Here is a 23,276-nt window from a genome sequence, read left to right on the forward strand (position 1 = left end):
TTTGGGAAAATATCCGATTGATGATAATAATGAGGCAATGCATATTTTGGAGATAAGTAATATTAAAATGAGTAGCTTTGGTCTCTTTCAGGAATTTTGGATGCTTAGAAATTGTCATTAAATTTCTGTGTACTTAGAGATCCGTTTTTCAGGCTGCTCTGAGGAGCGTGCTAAGGAATTCGAGATGGAAGGGGGGACCAGTCATGAGGTTTTTTGGTTTATTTGGAAATTCTGTGTCTTCTGGAGAACTGAAGACTTTTTGGGAAGCTTCTTTGTTTTTTCTGAAGTAGTGCTGCACTTCTAAGAACCCTCCCCACAGCTACTTCCACATTTCTTCCTCGCCAGTTCTGTTTTCTTTTTCTTCTTTCCCCTCTCTGTGTGGGAAAGGTAAACTGGGAAAGTGGCCAGTGCTGCCAGGGGGAAAAGGAGGGGCAGGTTTATCATGCTTTATGACCCCAGTGCTTCCAAAAGAAGAAACATTCTCATCCAAGCATCCTCCCTGGGTCTGCTGTCTGTCTTTGAAATCTTCAAAGATGTCTCTTCCAGGAGGAATCCCTGTGTCATAATAGCTTGCTTCTCTTTAGCTGCATTAAGATAACGCCATTCCTCCAGTTGAACACCAGACAATATTCTTGGTTATGTGCTTCAAGAAAGGCACCAGCAAATTCAAATCTAGGACCTACAGACTTGAACGGTGCATATCGATCATCAGTTTTGAAAACTTTTCACTCTGGGTTCAGATGGGGCACTGGAAAGGTCATTAAGACATTCACTACTTTGCCTTAGTTCCTGGAACATAGTAGGATTGCACTTCCCCACCCCCCTGGAGGTTAAGCATGACCATATGACTTGATTTGGTAAATGAAATGTGAGTGGCAGAGCAAGGAGCCAGAGCATGGTCTGCCACATTCTCTTTCCCTCTGCCCTGACAACCAGTAACATTTCAGAAGGTGAAGAGTCCATCAGTGGGGACGCCCCTGCTGATCTGTGGTGGGCTTGTTCTATGTGACATAAGTACTCAATGGGTGGGAGTCGAGGCCTGGATGTCCACCTATGGGGAATTCCTTGACCGGGTGAAAGTTGCCTTTTGAGAGTCCTTTCTATTCTAAATGTTAATTACTATGAAATTTTAAATTGGAAGTTCACTTTGGTGTCTTGCTGCATGTTGCCTCCATAGTATGTTTTCAGACTTACACTCAAAGATCCAGGTGCAGATTTGGTCTCTGCCCCTTATTGGCTGTGCACCCTTTATTAGTCAAATCAATTAATCTTCCCAACCCCAGCTCCAAAAATCTAAAAGTGGGGTACAACAAGCTCTGCCTAGTTTAGCCCTCTAGAGGTGGACAGCCATGTCATTGCTGTATCATCATTCCTACCCACGATGGTGCGTCATGCTCGCCAACTCCTGCTTGCTGGGATGGGTGGCCAAGTGTTGGTGTAGATGATGCGTGCATTCTGGCTTGGTCAAGGGCTATGGTGCCCCACTGGATGGAATAAACTCTTTCTGAACTCAGGGATTGGAGGCCCCATGTCTACTGTGAATAGTGAACTCCCTTTTCCAAACACAAGAGACACATCTTGGCTTATCCATTTGCAAAGCATCCAAAATATCTACCTCATTTGGTTGATGCTCTATAAAATGACATCCACAGAAACATTGTAAGGCCAGAAGAGTCACACAAAAGGTCCTAATAGGGCATCAGTCCTTTTTCCATCAGAGAGCGCTCAAGATCCCCTTCAGTCAGTTGGTTCCAGTGTGTCCCGGCTGTGAGGATTTCAGTCGCAAGAATTAATCCTTTTGGTCATTTCCAAGTCAGTGGGAGGCAAGGCAGCATTTACCAACTTCTGAATATCTGCCTTTCCCAGTAGATAGATTTTCTTTCTTGGATATATCCCCATTAATTTTTATTAAATCAGTCTTTTCCTATGCAATGGATCCTGGGCTTTGACTAGTTTGTTAACTCTAAGAAAATGTTGGCTGTTTCAAGACCGAAAAAAAAATGGGCTTTTAATTTTTACATAATTTTTTATTTTCAGTGTAACATTGTTTCTATTTTCATATACTTGGCATCACACAGAAATTTGGAATAACTCAATTCTTCAGTTCCTCCCTTCTTCCCTCTGTTTCTTCCTCCCCTCGACTCTCCCTCCCTCCCTCGCTTCCTGTCCTGTAGCGTTTTGACCAGCTCTCTGCTCATCCTGGCTTCTTTGGGGAAGCCGTCCGCTGGACATCTTCCAAAGCAGCCCCTGAGAAGGTGATGCTGGTAACTCCCATAGGCTCTTCCTTAGAACAAGCACCCCTCGGACAGTTGCCTCCCCATTTGGGAGTGTGGTTACAGAGCTTGGCGAGGATGTCAAGCTGAAAGGGATTCATTCATAAGTCTGGCCGCAGTGCACAGAAAGAAGACTTTTCCTGCCCTGGATGCCCTGCCCCAGCCAAACAGCTTCAGCTTATCTCTAAGAAGATTAGAGGACCTCTGGCTCCTCGCTGGCTTTCTTTCTATGCCAAAAGGCCTGGCAGATCAAAGTCGACATTACTTCACATAGCTGGTGGCTTATCTCCTGCCTGTCCTAAGACCACTGACCTCTCAATTAAGGTTTTAACAACAATTTCTCTTTGGGGAGGAAATGCTCATAGGATGGAGGACAGTTTACACTACCAGATCTCTGGTCCCGACCCCATTGGCTGTGCGGCCTCTCCTGACTGCTCGCCATGCAATTAGGCGACGCTTTTCGGTTCCCTTATAAAGAAAAAAATGTTATTTTTACCAAAAATATCTCCAAGTGTCCTAAAGCATTCTATTTTTCATATCTAATGAGGTGACAGTGGAATTTGTTAGATGAGTATGACTTTATCAAGCTTTAATGCTAACACTCCTCTCAAATCCGGAGCTTTGCGGCGCGTCGAAGGAGACACTGATGATCCGAAGCGTGGTATGACTGATGTATTTTGTGCATTCCTTTGCTTTCTAGTGGAGACCAGCCCCTCACCCCCTGTATAGTTTCAGCCTCATTGGAGTTTCATTCAAAACATGGCCTGCTAGTTTTCAAGTTCTGAATTGGTTGAATTGAAATTGAATGCCAAAGAAGAATATTTTGTAGCCCGGCACTGACAGATCCCCTGGAAGAGGCGGACTTTTCAGATGGATGTGGGAAACTGGTGAATTACAAATACATAGATATATACATATTTTTTTTTACTAGCACGTAAATTCTGTTTACTGGACCTTTGTGCCAGTTAGCCTGGAAGATACCATTGACATACATAATGTGTCTCTCCCCCTGAGAAGCTTATGCTGTAATTAGGGGGATAGCAGCACAGGAGGGTAATTAATTAAGTGTTAGACTACTGCACAGATGGAGCTCAGCTCTGGGGGACAGACCTGGGTTTGAATCTCACCTTTGCTCTGTATGATCTTCGCACCTTCGGGAAGATTATTTAACTTCCCAGCCTCAGCTGGTCTCTAAAATTGGGAGAAGCATCCTCAGCGCTTCTCAGGGTTGTTGTAAGGATCAAATGACATAAAGCATTAAGGTGTGTGGTTCGGTGTGTGGCATATGGTATGTACTCAATAAATAGTAACTGCTAGTTGTTTCATTATTACTGTGTAAATTCTGAAACGTTTGTTGAAAAAGATGTGGTAGAATTTACTGCAAGGAGGGAAGCAGGAAGGCCTTCCCGGAGCAGAGGCAGACAGGAGCGCGAGCTGAGCATTGACCCTCAGGAGCCACTTGTTGGCCAGTTGATTTTACGCCTGCCTTTCTAGTCTTTCATACTTTATCTGCCTAAATGACTCGCTGAGAATTCCTGAGGAAGCCGCAAAGTTAGTTTTCTGTATCTGTTACAGATGAGGGTCAGTTGTCATTTCCATCATAAAATCCATGCTTCATGGATCTAAAGCTGGGAATTTAAAATGACATGGGACTTAAACTCTACTTAACACTTTTGATTTAAAACCTTCTCAGAGAACAGGAGTTCTTAAGTCCACATGGCCGATAATACAATTGCAGGCTCTTTGGTATAAGTTACCTTTGAAAATGAATTCTGTATCTGGCTTTGCACAGCCTTTTCAATGACAAATAGCTTTAAACAAAGAGTCACAAAAAAATCAACACTTTTAAAAAGCAGATAATTGGCCACATTTGCCTTCTTTATGGAAGAATGGCTGGTGTCTTGGGAGGTTTCATTTTCATGCATTTTAATGATGACTTTCCAAAATGACTACTTTAGAAAAGGACACTTTAAGGAGAGGAAGGAAAGACACTTTTAGAAGCTACGTTCTTAGCCTCTAGAGATATATGTTAAATTCATCTATATTTTTATATGGAATTTTCTTTTAAAGATAAAAATGCATTATATACAATATCTGTAAATGTTTTATCTTTTGGCTTATGCATCAGACAATACTACAGGTACATATGCATCTGTTAGCAGACTGATCAGAAAGCATTTTATTTACAAATAACAAGATCAGTATCCCACAGGAAATATCTGATGGGCAAGATCAGCAAGCAATTTTAATTTTTGGTTAAAAAAAATGATTGATCTGATTTCAACTTTGGAGAGAAACAGAGACATAAAAATGCTCAGAGAAGATGCTAAGAGAAGGTTGAGAGTTTGAAACACCTGCAGGAAATTCTCATGATCCAGTTGAAAATGGAATAGCTCCATAGTGTTTAGCGTCCTGCTGTAAACCTTTCGATGTGGTGTCCAGGAGAAGGAGATGGGAATGGGGAACGATAATGAGCTGCATCCTCATTTACTTGCAGTTTTTATTGTGGACAGGAGGAGCGGACGGGCCATGGAAGGACTGGCCTTGGGAAGACCCCTTCCCCCTTCTGGACAGACATGGGTATCTCCCATAGCCTTTTGCTTTCATTTTCCAGGGTCCAGTGAATATATCTTCTGACCTTGGGCTATCTTCATAATTAGACGAAGATTCTAAGACAAGCCATGAAAAGGTATAGGCAAGGCTAGTAAAGGAGTCTAGTTTCATGACTGGTGTATTGGCTTCCATGGACTCATGCTGGTAACACTGGGCCTAAATTGCTCACAGACCCTAATGGATAAAGATGTGAAAGCTAAGGTATCCTGTTCATTTCTGAGATAGATTGAAAAATAATGACAACAATATTGAGCAGCTCCCTCAAGACTCCAGAGGCGGAGTCTATTCCCCACCCCATGAACCTGGCTCAGCCTTGTGGCTTGCTGTGACCAACAGAATGTGGCAGAAGTTGTGTAAGTTCTGGAGTATAGGCCTCCAGAGGCCTTGCAGCCTCTGCCTTTTTCTTCTTGCGATGTTCCAGTCACTGCCTGAGGAAACCTGGGCTAGATTACTGAATGTTGAGAGACCAGATGGAGAGAATGGCCAAGCTGACAGCCAGCATCAAGGCCCCAGGCATGTGAGTGAAGTCACCTTAGTCCCTCTAGCCCCACCTGAGGCATTGGCTGACTGAAGTTGCCTGCAATGAAATGTGAGCCCAGGCAAGACCAGCAGAACTTCCCAGTCAACCACAGAGTTAAGAGAAATAATAAATCATGGTTGTAAGTCAGGGTCTGCAGGCCAAATCTGATCAAGCACATTTTTTTGTAAATAAAGTTTTACTGGAACGTCACCACCCTCATTCATTACATTATTGTCTATGGCTGTTCTTGTGCTGAAAGGCAGAGTTGAGTAGTTGAGACAGAGATAAACACACAAAGCCTAAACTATTTACTATCCTGCTCTTTACAAAACGTTTGCCTACTCGTATTTTAAGCCACTAAGCTTTGTGGTGTTTTGAGATGTGGCAATAAGTAACAGACAGAAGTTGGTGTGTTATCACCGTTCTCTAGATCAGCAGAACCGATAGGAATTGGCTCACGTGATTATGCGGGCTGAGAAGTCCCAAGATCTGCAGTCAGCAAGCCAGAGACCCAAACTGCTGATGGTGTAGTTCCAATCTGAGTCTAAAGGCCTGAGAACCAGGGGAGCTGATGGTGTCCTTCCAGTCCAAAAATCAGCACTCTCAAACCCAAGAAGAGCGTATGTTTCAATTCAAGTCTGAAGACCGGAAAAGACCCGTGTCCCAGTTCAACTGTCAGGCAGGAGGAGCTCCTTCTTCCTCTCGGGAGGCTCAGCCTTTATGTTCTATGGCCTTCAATGCATTTCATGAGGCCCAGCCACATTCAGGAGGGTGCTCTGCTCCACTCATTCTGTCAACTCTAATGTTAACATCATCCAAAAACACCCTCACAGACACACCTGGAATAATGTTTTGTCAAATATCTGGGCACCTTATGGCCCGATGAAGTTGACACATAAAATTAACTGTCACACTTGGTATTTAAAAGTGAGATGTTGCAGTAACAAAAACATAAAATTAACGACATTAGCTATGGAGTGGGAGGTGGGTGGAAGGTGGGAAGGATGCCATTAGTGAGGGTTGGAAAGAAGATGAGAAAACTGCTATTGGAAGCTGGAGAAAAGGCAACCCAGGTTATGTAATGGTGGAACAATAGTCCAAAATAGTCCAAATTATTGCCCAAGGTAACTTGGAAATACAAAGTTACTTATTGAATTTGTAGATCTGGCCAAGGAAATCTCTAGACAGAATATTGAAAGTGCCAATTGGCTTCTCCTAGCTGCATATGATGGTGCATGAAGAGAGAGATGAGCTAAAGAAAAACTGTTTAGTTTGCAAGCAGAATTTAGAGGAAATATAGAAGACCCAGGACATGCTTGATTAGAAAACAAGACTGTCTCTTATTTCCAGCACACACGCTCCCCATCCCAGCCAATAAAACATTCTCCAAGGAAAACAGGGCACGAGGCTAAAAATCCGTCAAGGGTATGACTGTGAGATCCTTTAAGAAGACCTCAGAAAGTGATAAGCTGATGCCTAATAGACCCTCTCAGCTGGACAGAGGGCTTGGAAGAATCTTAAGGGAATGTCCCACAACAGGTTCAAAGTAGAGAGAGGGCTGTCTCAAGAAAGAATAATGGATGTCATCTTTGGACCATAGATTCAACCCCAATCAGAATTAAGACATTGTATTGTTGAAAATACCCCCAGCTTGGACCTAAAGGGGCAGAATGAAATGACAGTGAAAAGAACCTCTGGGCCTCTAGGCCCCCAACTTTCTATGGGAAGGAAGCAGGCAGAGAAAAAAACTACTCAGTTGCAAACATGGGCCATTTCCTTTGGAAAAGGAAGGGCAACTCAGAGAGCAGAGCCAAGGCCCAGAGAGTGGAGCCAAGAGCCAAGGAGAAGAATAGGTTATGGAACCACTCTGCTATGGACTGAATGTTTGTGTCCCTCCAAAATTCAGATCTTGAGACCCTAATCCCCAATGCGGTGGTGTTTGGAGGTGGGGCCCGTGGGAAGTTAATTGGGTCTGTGTGAGGTCATGGAGGTAAAGCCCCCGTGGTGGGATTGCTGCCCTTATAAGGGGATGAAGAGACCAGAGCTCGCTCTGTCATTTGAGGATACAACAAGAAGATTTCCATCTGCAAATTAGGAAGAGGCCTCTCACCAGACGCTGAATCTGCCAGTGCCCCGATCTTGGACTTCGAGCCTCCAAAACTATGAGGCTGTGTGTAAATTATTGTTTAACCCCCTAGTCCGTGTTATTCTGTTCTAGCAGCCCTAACTGACTGAGACACACTCCAAGGAAGCAAAAGTGGGCCCTAATTAAGGAGTATGCCATACTCCTGGAATGGGGAAATTGGAATTTTGTGCCTGGCTGGATTTCAGAATGCTGTGGACCAGCAACTGCCGTGTGCCTCCCATTCCTCCCCTTTTGAAGGGAACTATCTACCGTGGCAACACACTTTACCAAGTATGCTGCAAAGCAGGGGCAGGTAACACGGCTCTTTAGTTTATAGTTCTCTGATTCCAGGAGAGCTGCATCTGAAGAGCTGACCTGAGAAACTGCATCCACAGCATCTCACCTGTATTTGCATTTAGATGATCAAGAACCTGGACTTTGAGACTGAGACTGACGCTCTATAAAGGAGTGAGACCTTTGGGCAGGGGGTAAATGTATTTTGTGTGTGAGACGAATGAAAATAATTCTCCAGCCCCTCCTATTAGAAGATGGAATCTATGTCATCACCCCTTCTACCTAGACTGGCCTTGTGACTTACTTTGGCCAATAGAATATGGCAGAAGTGACATGAAGAGGCTGTCACTAGACAGAGCCTAGTCTGTGTGAGACTGCAGCATCCATTTTGCCCTCTTGGCACACTTCTGCCCCATGATAGAAAGCCCAAACTAGATACTGACTGATGAGAGATCTCATGAAGAGAGGGGCCCAGCCAACAACCAGCACCGAGGCCCCAGGCATGTGAGTTAGGTCATGTCAGACTTTCCAGACCCAACCAAAGGGTCAGCTGCCTGAGGCCACATGAGTAAGCACAGGTAAGACCATAAAAACAACTACCCAGTCAACCGACAGAGCACGGGAAGCAATAAATTGTGGTTTTAAGCAACTATATTTTATGTTCACACTCAACTGAAGGAAATTCAGGAAGAACAGCATGTTTAAACTCGCCACCTATGGAAAAGTAATTATTGCATACAAATTCCAATATAACTTCCTTCTGTTAAAATCTCTCATAGTCATAGGCACTATACCAAACGGAATCTAAATCCAAGATCAAGAAAACATATTTGGATCCAAAAGCTAAACAGAACAGTTCTAAACCCACAAATCATGCCACTTGTTTATTTTTATTAATAAATATATACTTGTTATTTATTATTGAAAAATGACCCTAGGGACCGTTTTTCCAAATTAGGAGCAAGAGTTTCCATCCCAGAACCTACCTGGGACAACCTTGAGAGACATATTTAACTCAGAAAATGCTGGTTAGCCACACAGACTGAGAAAGAGTATTAGTCAGCTGCAACAACATTGTCACCGCAATGAAGGCAAGAGGAATTCGGGGTCATTGTTTTAAAGCGTGGCTGACTGCAATACTGGCCACTAGAAAATTAAAATAGAGCTTGATGTTTGAACAAAACTCTCCGTGAGTGAATAGAGCTTTCTTCCTCTCATTGGAAAACAAAAATCATGTGAGCAGTGATGAATTTCCTTGTCACTGCATTTTAACAGAATGAGGGCACATCGAAGCTATAGGAATGCTCAGCCAGCCACTGGAGGTTCCATGTGTTGATCGGCGTCCTGTCCACAGCGAGAACTTCTGTGAGTCACTTTGGTTCCATGTCTCTGTTTCTGTTTGTAAGAAGGGAGCTCTTTTTCCCTCAGGGCTTGGCGCATTTCAACCTGTGGCTGTTCTTAGCATGCAAGAGCTAACGGGTATCTCTAGGATGAAATGCAGTTTCAAAGATTCTCCTGGCCTGACTCATTCCTCCTTTCTAGGGTTCAAAGTGCAGCTCTGCTGCTTACTGTGGGGCCTATGACAAGTTATATAACTTCTCCGAGTCTCAGTGTCTGCCTATGGAAAAAAATAATCGCTGCCCCTTACAGGAGAGGTGTGAATCTTAGAAGCACATGGGTACAATACCTCAGATAGTGCCCGGCATGTAATAGGACCTCTCTTATAGGGTTTTATGTAGACCTAATAAGTTAATATTTGTAAGGCTCTCAGAACACTGGCTTGTACATGGTAAGAGTTTGTTAAATAAAATTTAAAAAAAATCTTCTGGATTCTGTTGTAATCAGTAGACACCGGACCTCAGGGATTTTGTCTTCAATTGTGTACATGAAGCACAGGGTCAAAAACCCAATCATTTTGACCAAGACTCGTGGTCAAAATGCAACTGTACGCTGGCTTCCATGCAACCCACACGCGTTGGATGCCTGCCGCGCACACTGTGCTAGGCACCCCAGAAAGCACACGGGAGTATGTAAGCAGTAGAGGAGAGCTTAGCAAACTGTTACCTAGGTGTTCTAGAACAGTCTCTGTGTGGACATGATGTTGCCTGCTCAGCGTCTTAGTCTGTTTGGGCTGTTAAAACAGAATACCATAGACTGGGTGGCTTATTAAACAACAGACTTTTATTTCTCACAGTTCTTGAGGCTGGGAAGTCCCACATCAGGGCATTGGCAGTTTCAGAGTCTAGTCAGACCTGCTTCCTGGTTTATAAATGGTCGTCTTCTCCCTGTGTCCTCACATGGCAGAAGGGACAAGAGAGCTCTCTGGCGTCTCCTAATAAGGGCACTAATCCCATTCATGAGGGTTCTACCTCATGACCTAATCAACCCAAAGGCCCCACCTCCAGATACCATCACATTCGGGGTCAGAATTTCAACATATGAATTTTGGGGCGACACAAACAGTCCCTGGCAGCATCCATCACCCTTTCTTCTACTTACTTTGGGGAGCTACCCACCCCAAGGGATACAGTGTTGGTGGGACTGCCCATCAAGGCATCTTCCTTCTCTGACCAAGAGGTGGCCTCTGACCCATCTAGACCAATCAGAAGCTTTCTCCCTGGAATCAGAATCTCCATCTCAGTGCCAGGGAGACCCCACGAGACACTCTGGTTCTGACCAGTCTCTGAAACGCTGTCAAATCTCTGGGTATGGAGCCTGGAAATTTGTATATTTATCAATCAAGGCCCCTGATGATTCTTAGGCTGTGAATTGGAAGACAGGTTTCTAGGGCCACTGATACAGTCCACAACTGGACAGAGAGAATGGCATGGCAGTCCCACCGGAAACCAGTGTTTCTCAAACTGGCAGCTGGTTAATGAACTAGATTACTGGGTGGTAACCAGCACTTTCAAAGGAGAAATAAAGTAGAATAGAGTGGAATGAAGTGGAATGGAAAAGAAAATAATAGAGTGCAGATAAGAAGGACGGGGAGTGTTTCATGAAATTTCTTTAATCAGTCATTTATATGTATGTGTGGGTTGATTTGCAATGCAAAACTTATTAATATATTTCTTACTGTGGGTCTTAGGAAAAAAGAAAAGTGTGACAGCCATGTCCTGGAGTGTACTTCTGAGCTGCCTGGTGCCCCTGGCGATTCCTGTCATCATCAAGTAGATGCGGATGGGGGTGGGGGACTCTGAGAGGGAGGGGACGGCAGCCGGCAGAGAAGGCTAAACGCTCAGGAAAGTTGGTGGTCCGAGTGGGAAAGCTGCAAAATCGCGACGCAGTGAAAACCAAACAGCGACGGAGTGAGGAGCCGAGAGCTTGTTAACCGTGACTCTGACCCGACCTGCCGGCTCGTCTCTGCCCCTTCTGAAGACCAAGCACTCATTCCTTCTTCAACTCACATCGCCTGAAACACCAAAGGGCCCTGCACAGCCCAACTCCTTCACTCCTACCAGCCCTTTAGGTACGGATATGGAAACTGAGACTCGGACGTCCACAGCTGGTGGCACAGAGGTGGCCTTGGAACCCGTGTCCATCCGACTGACCCGGCGCCTGGCTCTGCGGTTCTCACCATCCTCCTCTTGGATGCTGGCACTTTCCAACAGGCTTCACTGCTCTGCTGCCTCAGCTCGTAGGCCGTGTCCTTTTGACCTTTTCCAGCCTCTACCGTTCTCCATGGTGACAGAAAATACCCTGAGATAGCAGGGAGAGAGGGAGGCCCATCTCTGGTCTCGGTTTCCCAGAGGAGATTAGCTCGTGACCTGGAGCGCGAGGACTGTTGCGAGAAACGCGATTCCTCATCTCGTCCACACTCGCCGACCCCGCGCCTCTTATCAAAACACTGCGGAGGCAGCGAGGTGCCGCCCCTTTGGGACACAGCTGTTCCTCATCACGAGGTAAAACAAAACCGTGGCTTGGCACAGCCCAGAAACCTCTGCCCGATCTTCGCCTGCAAGAGAAATCGTTTGTCCCCATCCCACTGAGGCTTGAGAGGGACGCTAAGAGGGAGGAGGGTCCTTGCTCTGCAGCTTGCCCAGAGGACCCAGCTGCCCTTCCAGGGGAAAGGAGGGAGAGGAGGACTGGGGGAGTCCCCCCGGGTCCACCACATGCCTGGGTTCAGGGTTTGCCCCCTAAGACCTGCCAGAAAGATTGCCCTCTGTAGAAAATGACCCTTGTCCCTCTTTCCATCTGTCTATCTGAAGCCTTTACTTGGGAATACGCCTTGGCTGAGAAGAAAAATGAAGGCTTTGTTTGGGGAAAATGTTAAATTAAATTTTTTTAAATTAAAAAATGTAAGCTTAAACCACTAACATGCACTGAGTGTGTGTGTGGGAGATTGTTCTAGAAAAATGGCATGAAGAGGCAGAAAGAGCTGTGATTGGAGAATCAGAAGATAGGGGTACGAGTCGTGGCTTTACCACTTCTGTCCACCTCTGAGCCTCAGTCTTTTCTTCTCTGAAATGGGGGAAATGATAAAAGCTGTGTTGGATTCAGCAATGCCTGGGCAAACTCCTGCCACGTGCCAGATAACACGTGGGAACTTTTCACCTGCGTGAACTGAATGCACGCTCGAAGCTATCCTGTTCGGGGGAGATGACATCCATGTTGTGGTGTGGGTATGGAAAGTCCGTTTTAGGGGTTTTCCTGGGGCAGCAGACTGGATCTCCTGATGGTACACCTCGGCTGCATCGTGGTTGCCCCAGGCTTGTGTTAAGTAAGAAGGCAAGGCTGAGGGCCATTCATTCATTCATTCATTCAATAGATATTTGTCAAGTGCCTGCACTATGGCAGGCACTGCTCTAAGCTGGGAAAACGTGGGTGAACAAGACAGATAAGGTAGCTGCTCTTGTCAAACTCTCTGTCTTCTAGAGGAGAGAGATTATAAACAAATCAACAATAAGGTAAAGGTAAGAATAAGTGCTGTGAATAAAATAAGAGGAGCCATATGATGGACTAAGCTCCAGGGCGTGACTTAGAAGGGACGGAGCCTCCTTCAGAGCAATGTTATCAAAACACAGACTGGATCCTACCGACTTTAAGGAACAAATGTGCTCTGCCACGTGCCCGAGGCCTTGGGTGCCCCGTGCCCCGTGACTCTGGAAGCTCATCCTTGTAACCACTCCAAGCTGTTTGCTGCCTGTCCTCGGTGTTCCTGTTCCCTGTGATACACATGCATCTGATCCTCAAAAGAATATCAGATAATGAGATGAAGAGAGGCCAAAGGACAAAGCAAAATACATGTTTTTATGCCAGTTTGAACTCAATTTAGAAAGAAACATAAGCCGTCATCAAATAGACCATGATTTTTCTAAAATGAATAGCCCGTGTGTGTGTGTGTGTGTGTGTGTGTGTGCAAGTGTGTAATGGTTCTTTCCATTTGCAGAAGTTTCTTTGTGGCCAGAACTCATCAATGAGTTTTGGGTGTCCCCTCCCCGCTACCTGTCACGTCATGCTGGTTATCACTGGGATATAGAAAGAATCACTCAGGAGCTGAGGACCAAGGACATCAGGATCTCGGTGGTAAAGCAGGGGACTCAATTAGACTCTGGCCCCCAGCTGCCCAGCCAGATTCACCCCCTTCCCAGACCCACCTCAAGGCCACGAGACCTTGTCTGTCATTGTGCAAGAGCAGAGGAGAATTCTCAGTTACATGCCAAACTGGAGTCCCATCTTTAGCTGGCTTTGGCCTCATTCATCATTTCCCGTTATCTCTGTGTCCCTGGCACATACCAGAGACTGCAGGCTGCGTGTTCTCCTGTTCATTCGGCCATTCCCATTGTGATCGTCCACTGCTGATCATGCGGAGTGGGACAGCACAGGACCTGAGAAACACAGCACAGGACCTGAGAAACCACGTGGCTCAGCAGCTTTATGTAATTGATTTATGTATTTAATTATTTAATTCCTGAATGGGTTTTTGGCCACCAAACCCTTTGTTGAAACAAAATTTCAGGTGGGGTTCTAAAATGTAAAACAGAAACAATCGGCTCAGGGACCCAGAGTCTCTCCTTCGGGGCACTCCCTTCTTACGGCAGCCCCTAGGGAGGCCCTTGAAGTGCTCAGAGCTCTCCCCAGCAGCCCAGTTTGGAAAACACCCATCTCATTCAAACCCCCTCCTGTTACAGAAGCGCTGAGGGAAGTGAAAGATCCCGTTTGCCTGGCGAGTTGGTAGAAAATAGGTGATTAATTCCGTGCAAAACAAAACGCAAAAAACCAGTGGTAGAACGAGTAAATGGCTACTGTGGGAGGGTCGTGGCAGGACCCGGAGGTCGGCCCAGGAAGCGGATCACCTGTGTTGGAAGGAAGCGGTGGTCCCGATTGCCAAGGAGCCCCATGTGCATCGCACATGAACGGCAGGAACTGGTGGAGTGAGAGCTGTGATGACAGCTCTGTAATGCATTTATCCCAAGGTGCTCTCATGCACGTTACGGTTTTGATATTTTTACTTAATTGGAAGCGGTCAGTCTGCTGCATTCGAGGCAAGAGAATGGGTCTGCCATCAGCCACCCAGCGAGAGTTCTGCTGCCCTCGGAGTGTCGGACAGCATCCCGAGATGCTCTGGCTCCATCTTAGTGTAACAGCCACCTGGAAAGGGTTTGGCGCCGAGTGTCACTGCGAGAGAGACAGACCAGGGGAAAGCGTAGTGGGCTGGAGGCTGTGTGGCATAGAGGCAACATGCAGGGGCGAACTAGCTGTGTGCCCGGGTAAGTTTCTTAACCTCTCTGGGCCTTAGTTTCCTCATTTATAAAATGAGGTTGACAACAATTGGGTCTGTCTTGCAGGGTCAATGTGAGGGATCCATGAGGCGAACCCTATAAAGTGCTTAGACTAGTAGCCAGCTCATACTTAGTAAGTCCTAATAAATGCTAGTTCTTGTTACCATTACTGCCTCTGGCCTGGTGACACGTCTTCCCCCAGTTCTCACCAAAGGAGGCCAAATTGCATTTGCACTTAACTGCATTTCTGAAGACCTGAGGAAGACTTTAGAGGAGAAAATTCTACTGCTTGCTAACAGGCAGGTGCCACGTGTGCTCTCCTGATCGCTTTATCTGCTTTTTGTCACTTAAGTCTCACTCTAGCCCCAAAAGACGGGGACTGGAAGCTCTGTTTCAGAGATGCGGAAACGAAGGCTTGGGGAATTTTCATCCAAAGCCACACAGCCAGCAAACAGGGGAGCCAGGATGCAAAGCCAGGGATTTGACACCTGTTTTTGTTTGCTTGTTCTTTTGTTTCCTCTCAGTAGTGTAGATGCAGGAGACACGGGCACAGTGAGGGCACAATGGCTGCTGCTCCAAGATGAGATGCCAAAACTCGACGCGGGGGCAACATGGCAGCTTAGACAGGCGTGCAGTTCAGGGGGCCAGCAGCAGCCTTGGCTCGCCACCTTGGGGAGTCCCAGGAACCAGCACCGTGGGGGGAGTCCTGGCGGCCCGAGGAGGAGAGGCACAGCGACGCTGGTCAGGGCTGGGGCTTCTCGCTTCAGCACCGTTTGGCAAATTCATCCCTGCTGCAGGTTCTGGGATGGAGACCCTGCTCCATTGTGAACCAGCTGTGTGACCTCCAGCAGACCTCTTCACCTCTCTGCAATTTAGTTTCCTCCTCTGCACAATGGGAATAACAATTCCTGGCATAAAGTGTTATGCCATACAGTTTTATTTAATGAAATACTGTGGGTATGCCATTGTCTTGTAATGTCTGTGTATTATCCATTATGTATGCTGTGCGGTACCAGGAGAACTTCTATGCCTAACAACCTCACTCATCAAACCTGAGGAGTTCTTTCAATTTTGGCTGCACCGACTTTTCACAGGGTCACCATAGAAATTCTTAAGATGAAAAACTCTCGTTTTTGAGTAGAAATAATATGATTGTGCTGAGTGCTGATTCACAACCCCCTGGGGACAGAAGGAGAAGGGAGGTCAGAAGCCTTAGGCCCAGTACCAAGGGGCACTTGCTCCACTTGTAAGTGGCAGAGTGCAAATTTGAACCCAGGTCAGTCTGAGGAGCCCCAGCATTTCCTCCACACCATGTGATCCTCTGGGGCTCTAGACACTGACGGAAACAGCAGAGGGGATTGATGGCTTGGTATTTTATCCATCTTCTCTGTTCTTGTGTGTTCGCTCAGCTCTGAGCTGGGCACATGCAGCCTCTCAGAAGGTATCTGTTAAACTGTGCTGTAGAAAGAAATGCCCAGCATTGTTCCTGGTTCTCCCCTTCCCATGCCCACCAGAGCGGATCCTGGGCCTCCCCGAGGATGCAGTTGTCTGGGTCCTTCTGCCCACCTGAGCTATACACCACGGTGACAGTTCCCCGGGAATCCGCACGCTTAGAGCAGCCGAGTCTTTGTAAGTATAAGAAAGCATCTCTTCCCCAGTTCCGCCCCTGCAGACAGGCTCATTTTCCAGGTCTCCCTGCCAGCAGGCCGACTCTATGGTTGATTAGGGTAATGAGGCTTATGCAGGCTTCCTCTGTCCCTCCGCATCTCCTTGGCTCTGAGCGTTAGCCCACTGTCTATCAATACTGTCTGGCACCAGAAGAAAGCCCCTCTCCCTTCCTGCACCCAGCATCTGGTTGCCTGGAAACCAGGACAGAAGCCTAGAGCATCTTGGGTTTCTTTTTAATTTCCCTGCCAGGTCCCGAAAGCAAGCAGTATTTGTTTTAAGCAGAACCTTTGCACTGTGGAGACTTGCCTTAACCTTGCCCAGAATGACGTCATCAACCTGCGTAAATGTGATGCAGAGAGAGAGGGACAGCCATTCCGGGCTCAGTGTCATTTGGTTATCGGTACACAGAGTCATAATTAATAGTGAAAGCTGAAGATGGATTGTTTCAGAGGGAGCCAGGACTAGGGTCAACTCGTGTGTGTGTGAGTGTGTGCGCATGTGCCCAGACACATGTGTTCAAATTGGCAGCTTTGTGAATTGCAGCTTGCAGTAGCCACGTGCAAAAGGGAAGAGAAATCTTTCTTTCTCCAAAAGAACAAAAGACCATCTTGAAAGTGAATGTCCTTCAAAAGCCACACAATTTGGGGTAGAGGCTCCAAGATCCTCTTTGGCTCACCCCCAAGGTGTGTCTCAGTAGGAATGTGAATCATCTTCAGATAGGGCCATAGGAGAGGTGAGGATTTGAAAAGTCACAAATGGGAAAAGAACTCCCCTGCCCCCCACCCCCAAATCCTTTGGCTTAACACTCAGAGGGCCTGCCAGAGTTTAGGACTAAACCTGGCCCCTGCTGCCTGGAGTATGTCCTGGCTCAAGCCACCTGGACGCTGTATGTTCCCAAGGCTGAGAGGCATTGCATCTGTAGTGGGTAGGACTGGATTTTCTCTCTTGTCAAAGCTGCCCCGTGTTCCCAAAATATGAAATCTTTTGAAGAACCATCAAATCAGGCCCCACTGAGAAAGCAATTTCCTGGGGATTATGAGCCAAGCGTCTTGCCCCTCCCCACACCTTGTCACCCTAAGTGTTCTCCCATTTTATAGATGAGACTGGAGAGGCCGGGAGCAGCCAAGGATCTTGCCTGAGGTTACACAGCTAGTGGGCAGTGGAGCCAAAATTTGAATTACACAGCTTACTCAGAAATCATTATAAGAAACACTATCTGACTTCCTGCATCTGAAGATCTTTCTAGGAGATACTGGCTCTTAGAGCCAACAGTCTCTTGGAAAATTCTTATCACTCAGTGAATAAATTGAAATGGAGCTAATAATAGAGAGGTATGTAGCATGTCTGAAAAGATCTATTTGCTATGTCTTCTTGGTAGAGTTTTTTAAGAAGCGCTTTGACGTGCTTTTTACGAAGAGGTTGAAGTGTGGAATATTTTCACGGTGGAACTAAAGCCATGTTTCCTCCTTCCCTTCCTTTCCTGGACTTCCTTTGTCTCTGAGCTTTGGGGAGTGCTGTGTGTTCAGTGGTATTTTCTTCAACACTGGTTTTCCTCCTTGCTGGAAGGATATTTTAGAGACAAAACAATTTGAAGACGAGGACACAGATGTTTTCCTCTCATAAATGGAGGCAGAGCAGTTAAGCAGCCAGTCACCAATATTCAGCCTTAGGAGCCAGATGCCCTGGTTTCAAATCCTGGCTGGCCCTGCCAGGTTCTTGCCTGTATGACTAGGAGCATCTTGATAACTCATCCCAGCCTCCGTTTCTAATCTATGAGATGGGGATGATAATGGTTCTGAGTTACCTTAAAGAACAGAAGAATTAATGTGTAAAGCTACGAGCACAGTGCCTGACCAATATGGACTCAGTAAGGGGAGCCACTATTATTATTTTATTATCAACTTGGAGATTCTAGAGTTGACTAAGGCTGTGGGAGAAATCAGGACTGGAATCAGAAATTCCTGAACCCAAGAGAGGTGCTCAGAAGAGGCTTTCCTGGTACAAAGAAGGTTCCAGCACTGATCCTTGTCCCCAGGTGCCTGTATTCTTTAACATTTTAAAATCTTTGAAATAGTACTGGCCTACAGGGAAGGCTCTTCATACCCACTGTATAGCTAAGGTGATGCCTATTGCCTGCTTGAAGGCACAGCACTCTAGATTTCAGTGAAAGAATTTGAAATGATGACTTTAAAGAAAAAAGAAATAGAAATTCCACCCCAGGCCTCTCCAAGAGGAATGTCCCTTCTGCTATTTCGTGCTCATCCAAAGGCCACAAGAAAAGAAGTGACGGTGTTAAGAACAGGAATGCTGTAATTGCTGAGGGAGGAATTCTTCTAATTTCTGTGTACAAAACAAACTTGGAACATCCGTAACCACTTTTCATCTTTGTAGCCTTTATTGTTCCCTGTGCAAACATTAACTGGGCCCCAGCGTGTATAAGGCAGGGTGTTAAGCATTAAGGGATACAACACACGTAAGAAACAGACCCTCCTTTTCAAGGGTTGGTTTCTGGGCCTGACCGCCTTCGTGCACATCCCTGAGGATTTGGCTAAGCCTCATCACCTGGACCAGCTCTCCTCAATCCCGTGGCCTCACACAGCAGGGACGGGATGGAATTATGCCTCTGTGCTTTGGGCTGGAACAGGATTCCAGGGCTGTGAAAAGCTTCAGCTACTCTGCTCCTCACCTCTCTCCTCCAGGACCCCCAGTCACCTTGTGAGCCCCCACTGTACCTATTACACATCGCCCCTGGTCCATTGCTGCACTCAGTAGAAAGATAACTCTTCTTGCCTCTGTCCTTTCAAATTCTCTCTTATCTTCCTCACCCCAACCTGCCCCAAAGAAACCCAGCTCAGCAGTTTGCTAAGAGGTAACTTAATGTGTTTCCCTTTACAGGAGACCGATTTGCATTTTAATGCAAGTTTCCTGGAGCCTCGAGGACCATTAGAGACACCTAAAGGATTGAGTCTAATGGTGTGAACCTTGGGCGCCAGGACCTAACATCTGGGCTCATAATCTTAAACATATGGTTCATTTCAAATCATGCCATCCACCAGCCGGCTGCTCCGTTCCTGCCAGCCTTTACCGCAGCCACACACTTAGCACCTTCATTGCAGCAACTTACCATTCTTCAAACTGAAAGCCGTTGTCCTCGCTGCCGCCGAGGGGAGGAGCTTTGAATTAGGGGGTCACAGCTGCGGTTTACTGCTGGGAGGGCTCCGTCCCCTCGCTGCTGCCTCCCATCCTCGCAGCAAGCCTGTGAACAGTGGTGTCGCTGCTCCGCTTTACAGATGAGAACGAGAGCTCAGAAAGGGGGAGTCACAAAACTAGAAGCCAAAATTCAAACTCTGGTTCACATAATTTTATCCATCATGTTTACCCATGACCCGGGCAGAAGAGATCTCAAGATCTATCTCCAGCTCCTAGCGGTCATGATAAGCATCAGAACCATCAGCAGCCACGGAGCAGTGATTATGAACCTGGCAGTGGGCTCCTCACACATTTATGTTTGATTGGGTCCCACACACCTAATGTGGCAGGTACTAACCTCACACTCATGGTATGAGGAAACTGAGAACTTCAGTCACTTGCCAAAGCCAAGGGCAATGGAGTCATGCTGTGCTCTTAGCCACCACCTCTTACTGCTTTTCAGTTGACTCACTGTGTGACTTTTGGCAAGTCCCTTAACCTCTGGCTTTTCTCGTCTGACAAATGCAGTCGTTGGCCTGGAAAATGGCTGAGGTGCCTCCCAGGGCTTCCACACGGACTCCCCTGTGATGAGACCAGGAAGTGGAGCCAGCCTGGCCGGCCTCCCATCTGTACTCCCAGGGTTTATTTATGCTCTGTGTCTCTGGCGACAACCGCTCGACCATATGGGCCGCCCTGGCATAGCACCGGCTCAGTGACAACCCTGGAAGCCGAGGTTCTGGTGTCCCCGAAGGAGGGAATTTAGTCCTCTGTGTTGCTGGTCTGCTGGAGGGCTGCAATCTTGGGTCACACCCTGAGCAGGCGCCCGCATGGGCAGCTGCTCTCACGCAGCCATCCCCAGGGGGCAGAATCCTCTCTGGCTGCCTCGGCGGCTTTTATTGCTTCATTATCTTTCAAGTCAGAAAACATGAGGGCTGCAATCTGTTAAATCGCCAGCTCTTGGGAGCCCAGCCCTGGCCAAATCCAGCAAATTACACTGTTCCTCGCCTTTCTTAACTGCCATCTGATTGCACACACCCAGAGCTCACGAATTACAGATGCCTTCTCTTTGTCCCCAGTTTTACCAACAGCACTGTTCTGTTGCAACGAGATGGAGTGTTGGAAAAGATTTTGGAAATTCTAATGCATTGTGCTCACATTATTTGCTTTGTTCCTTTTTCTGTTGTCATCGTTGGTTTCAGGAGGAAATGCCCCCATGAATACCCTGAAGCTGAAGGCTTGCAACATTAATCTGCAAGCCCCCATTATAGTACTTAACAGATTGCTTGTAGGCCAGATTGTTAGCTATCTCAGATGCTGAGCCGAGCTCTCCCAGATCCGGAGCTGCTCTGTTTTTGCAGTACACAGAGCGGGCTTTTGAGGCTGCAACAAGTACTGAGGGCACACTGTGACATCTTCACAGAATGATAAAGCTTGTTTGTTTTCCTGCACTAGGTTAAAGGGCTACTTCTTCATTTCCAAATCCTCCAGCAGCACCTGGAAAAACTACTGGAAATTTGTTTCAAAGACTTGGGATTGTACCAATACCTCTGTTTTTAAAAGACTGAAAACACCAGGAGAGTTGTTTTTCTTTCTCTCTGCAGAGGAGGAATTCCATCTTGTAATAATGCTATTGAAAAGAAAGAAAGACAGAAAGAGAACCCTTTCAAGGGCATCTGGTCTGAAGAGACGCCCCAACTGGACATTGCTTGGGCTCTGTTTTTCTTTCAGGGTGGGGCGGCTTTTCTTCTCTCCCAGAGTTTGTGGCTCACCCCAAGAGGCACTGAGCAGCTGCCTGGGGCACCTTCTGGACTATATCAAGTACAAGGGGCAAAGTATGTAAACAGCACATGTAATTGCAACTGTGGTTATTATCTCTGGTGAACCTGATCTTGCAGCAACCTGATCGCTGGAGCCGCCCTCACACGGTCCACAGACTCGGCCCCCAGCCTCGTGTTGCCTCACAGTGGGGCCTAAGTGTGATGATGATGATGAGATTAGCACCTTTTGCTTAGTTAATTTTGGATTTCTGCTAGCTCATATAAGATCGGCACCGTTTGATGGGTGCAAGGCTTTTCCCAAAGATAGTTCTCAAAAATCACTTGAAATGGCAGACTCTAAGGTTCTGTGTGTGGCCGGGCCCAGGAGGGCAGAGAGCAGGTCGGGGAGGAGAAGGAGGAGGAGGAGGAAGAGAAGGAAAAGGGGAAGGGGGAGGGGGAGGAGGAGGAGGAGCAGGAGCAGCAGGCAGCAGCAGCCAGGGCAGCCGAACTCGCACAGGCGTAAGGCCCACACCTGGCCTCAAGGGGGCACATCAGCTCCCTGGCCCTCCTGGGAGCCTGGAGGGCCTGGAGCAGGCCCAGAGGGGGAAAGAAAATGATTGAGAGCTGGAGGTGTGGGGTGACGACTCGCAGGCAAGGCAGATTAGGTCTTTGCATCTGGAATGATGAAGACCCAGGGAGTGTAGACATAAGCCCGTAAATGCATGAAGGGGGTAAGTATGGCCATGATCGTGTGCCAGAAATCTCCACCAGGGAGAAGGAGCAGTCCCTGAAAGTAGAAGGAGGTCACCTGGGAGACAGTTGCCTCCCGTAGTTGCCTTTGCGCCAAGAACGCGTGGGGATCAGTACTCAGCCACAGAAAAGATGCGGCCCTCATTGCAGGGAGTCCTGGGCCCGCAATAAGGATGGCAAGGGAGGTCCTGGGGCGCGAAGACGCCCATACGCAACATTCTTCCTTCTTCCAGCAGTTAGGGAGTGTTCCTCTCAACCAGGCACTGCCGTCGGGACAAAGAGGTGACAGGATACGGTCCCTCCCAGCAAGGAGCCAGCAGACAATCAAAAAACTACCATCGTTGCTCCGGGGGGTTTGTGTGAGGCACAGTGGGTGTGGGGCAGAGTGAAAGTCTGAGTGGAGCCGGGAGATCAGAGAGGCAGAGTCGCAGGGGAGTTTTGCCAGGCGGACAAGTGAGTTGCTTGTTAAATAATGGTAGTAACTACCATTTGTTAGGTACTTATTAAGTGCTAAGCACTGTGCTAGCAATAGAGTATAATATAGTGTAGTACAGTATGGTGTAGTATAGTAGTGCAGCATAGTGAAGTATAGTGTAATGTAGTACAGTATAGTGTAGTACAGGACAGTATAGTGTGCTACAGTGTAGATAGGACAGTACAGTATAATGTAGTACAGTATGGTGTAGTACAGTATAATATAGTATAGTACAGTGTAGTATAGCATAGTGATGTACAGTATAGCGTAGTGCAGCACAGCATGGTATAGTGTAGTATAGTATAGTACAGTATGGTATAGTATAGTATAATATAGTGTGGTACAGCATAGTATAGCATAGTGTAGTACAGTATAGTATAGCACAGTATAGTGCAGTATAGGGTAGTATAGTGCAGTACAGTATGGTATAGTACAGTACAGTATAGTGTAGTACAGCATAGTATAGTATAGTGTAGCACAGTATGGTATAGTATAGTGTGGTACAGAATAGTATAGTATAGTGTAGTGCAGTATAGTGTAGTATAGTGCAGTAGAGTATGGCATAGTACAGTATAGTATAGTGTATACAGTATGGTATAGTACAGTACAGTATGGTGTAGTACAGCATAGTATATTATAGTATAGTACAGCATAGTATAGTGCAGTACCATATGGTATAGTACAATATATTATAGTGTAGTACAGTATAGTATAGCACAGTATAGTGCAGTATAGTGTAGAATAGTGCAGTACAGCATGGTATAGTACAGTATAGTATAGTGTAGTATAGTATGGTATAGTACAGTACAGTGTGGTATAGTATAGTATAGTATAGTGTAGTACAGCATAGTATAGTATAATATAGTGTATTGTAGTGTAATAGTCTATAA

At 46.6% G+C, this 23,276-nt stretch overlaps 2 long non-coding RNA genes across 11 annotated transcripts in view; one reads left to right on the forward strand and one right to left on the reverse strand.

Moving 5' to 3' along the window:
• LOC106846937 (uncharacterized) overlaps positions 1–21,553 on the reverse strand; it is a 39,463-nt gene extending 17,910 nt beyond the window's left edge. The window contains exons 1-4 of one of the 3 annotated variants that reach the window (XR_011493490.1): positions 19,763–21,553; positions 19,340–19,497; positions 13,423–13,653; positions 1–11,780 (exon numbers count right to left, since the gene is read on the reverse strand). The exon at positions 1–11,780 is cut by the window's left edge and continues 17,910 nt beyond it. This is a non-coding gene — a long non-coding RNA (uncharacterized lncRNA). The other 2 variants (XR_006515024.2, XR_011493489.1) reach the window with 2 other exon arrangements.
• The window catches only part of LOC123283302 (uncharacterized), a 203,439-nt gene that overhangs the window by 103,818 nt on the left and 76,345 nt on the right, over positions 1–23,276 (forward strand). The gene's annotated exons all lie outside the window — the stretch shown is intronic.

Source organism: Equus asinus, chromosome 2, assembly GCF_041296235.1.
Source record: "Equus asinus isolate D_3611 breed Donkey chromosome 2, EquAss-T2T_v2, whole genome shotgun sequence".
NCBI lineage: Eukaryota > Metazoa > Chordata > Mammalia > Perissodactyla > Equidae > Equus > Equus asinus.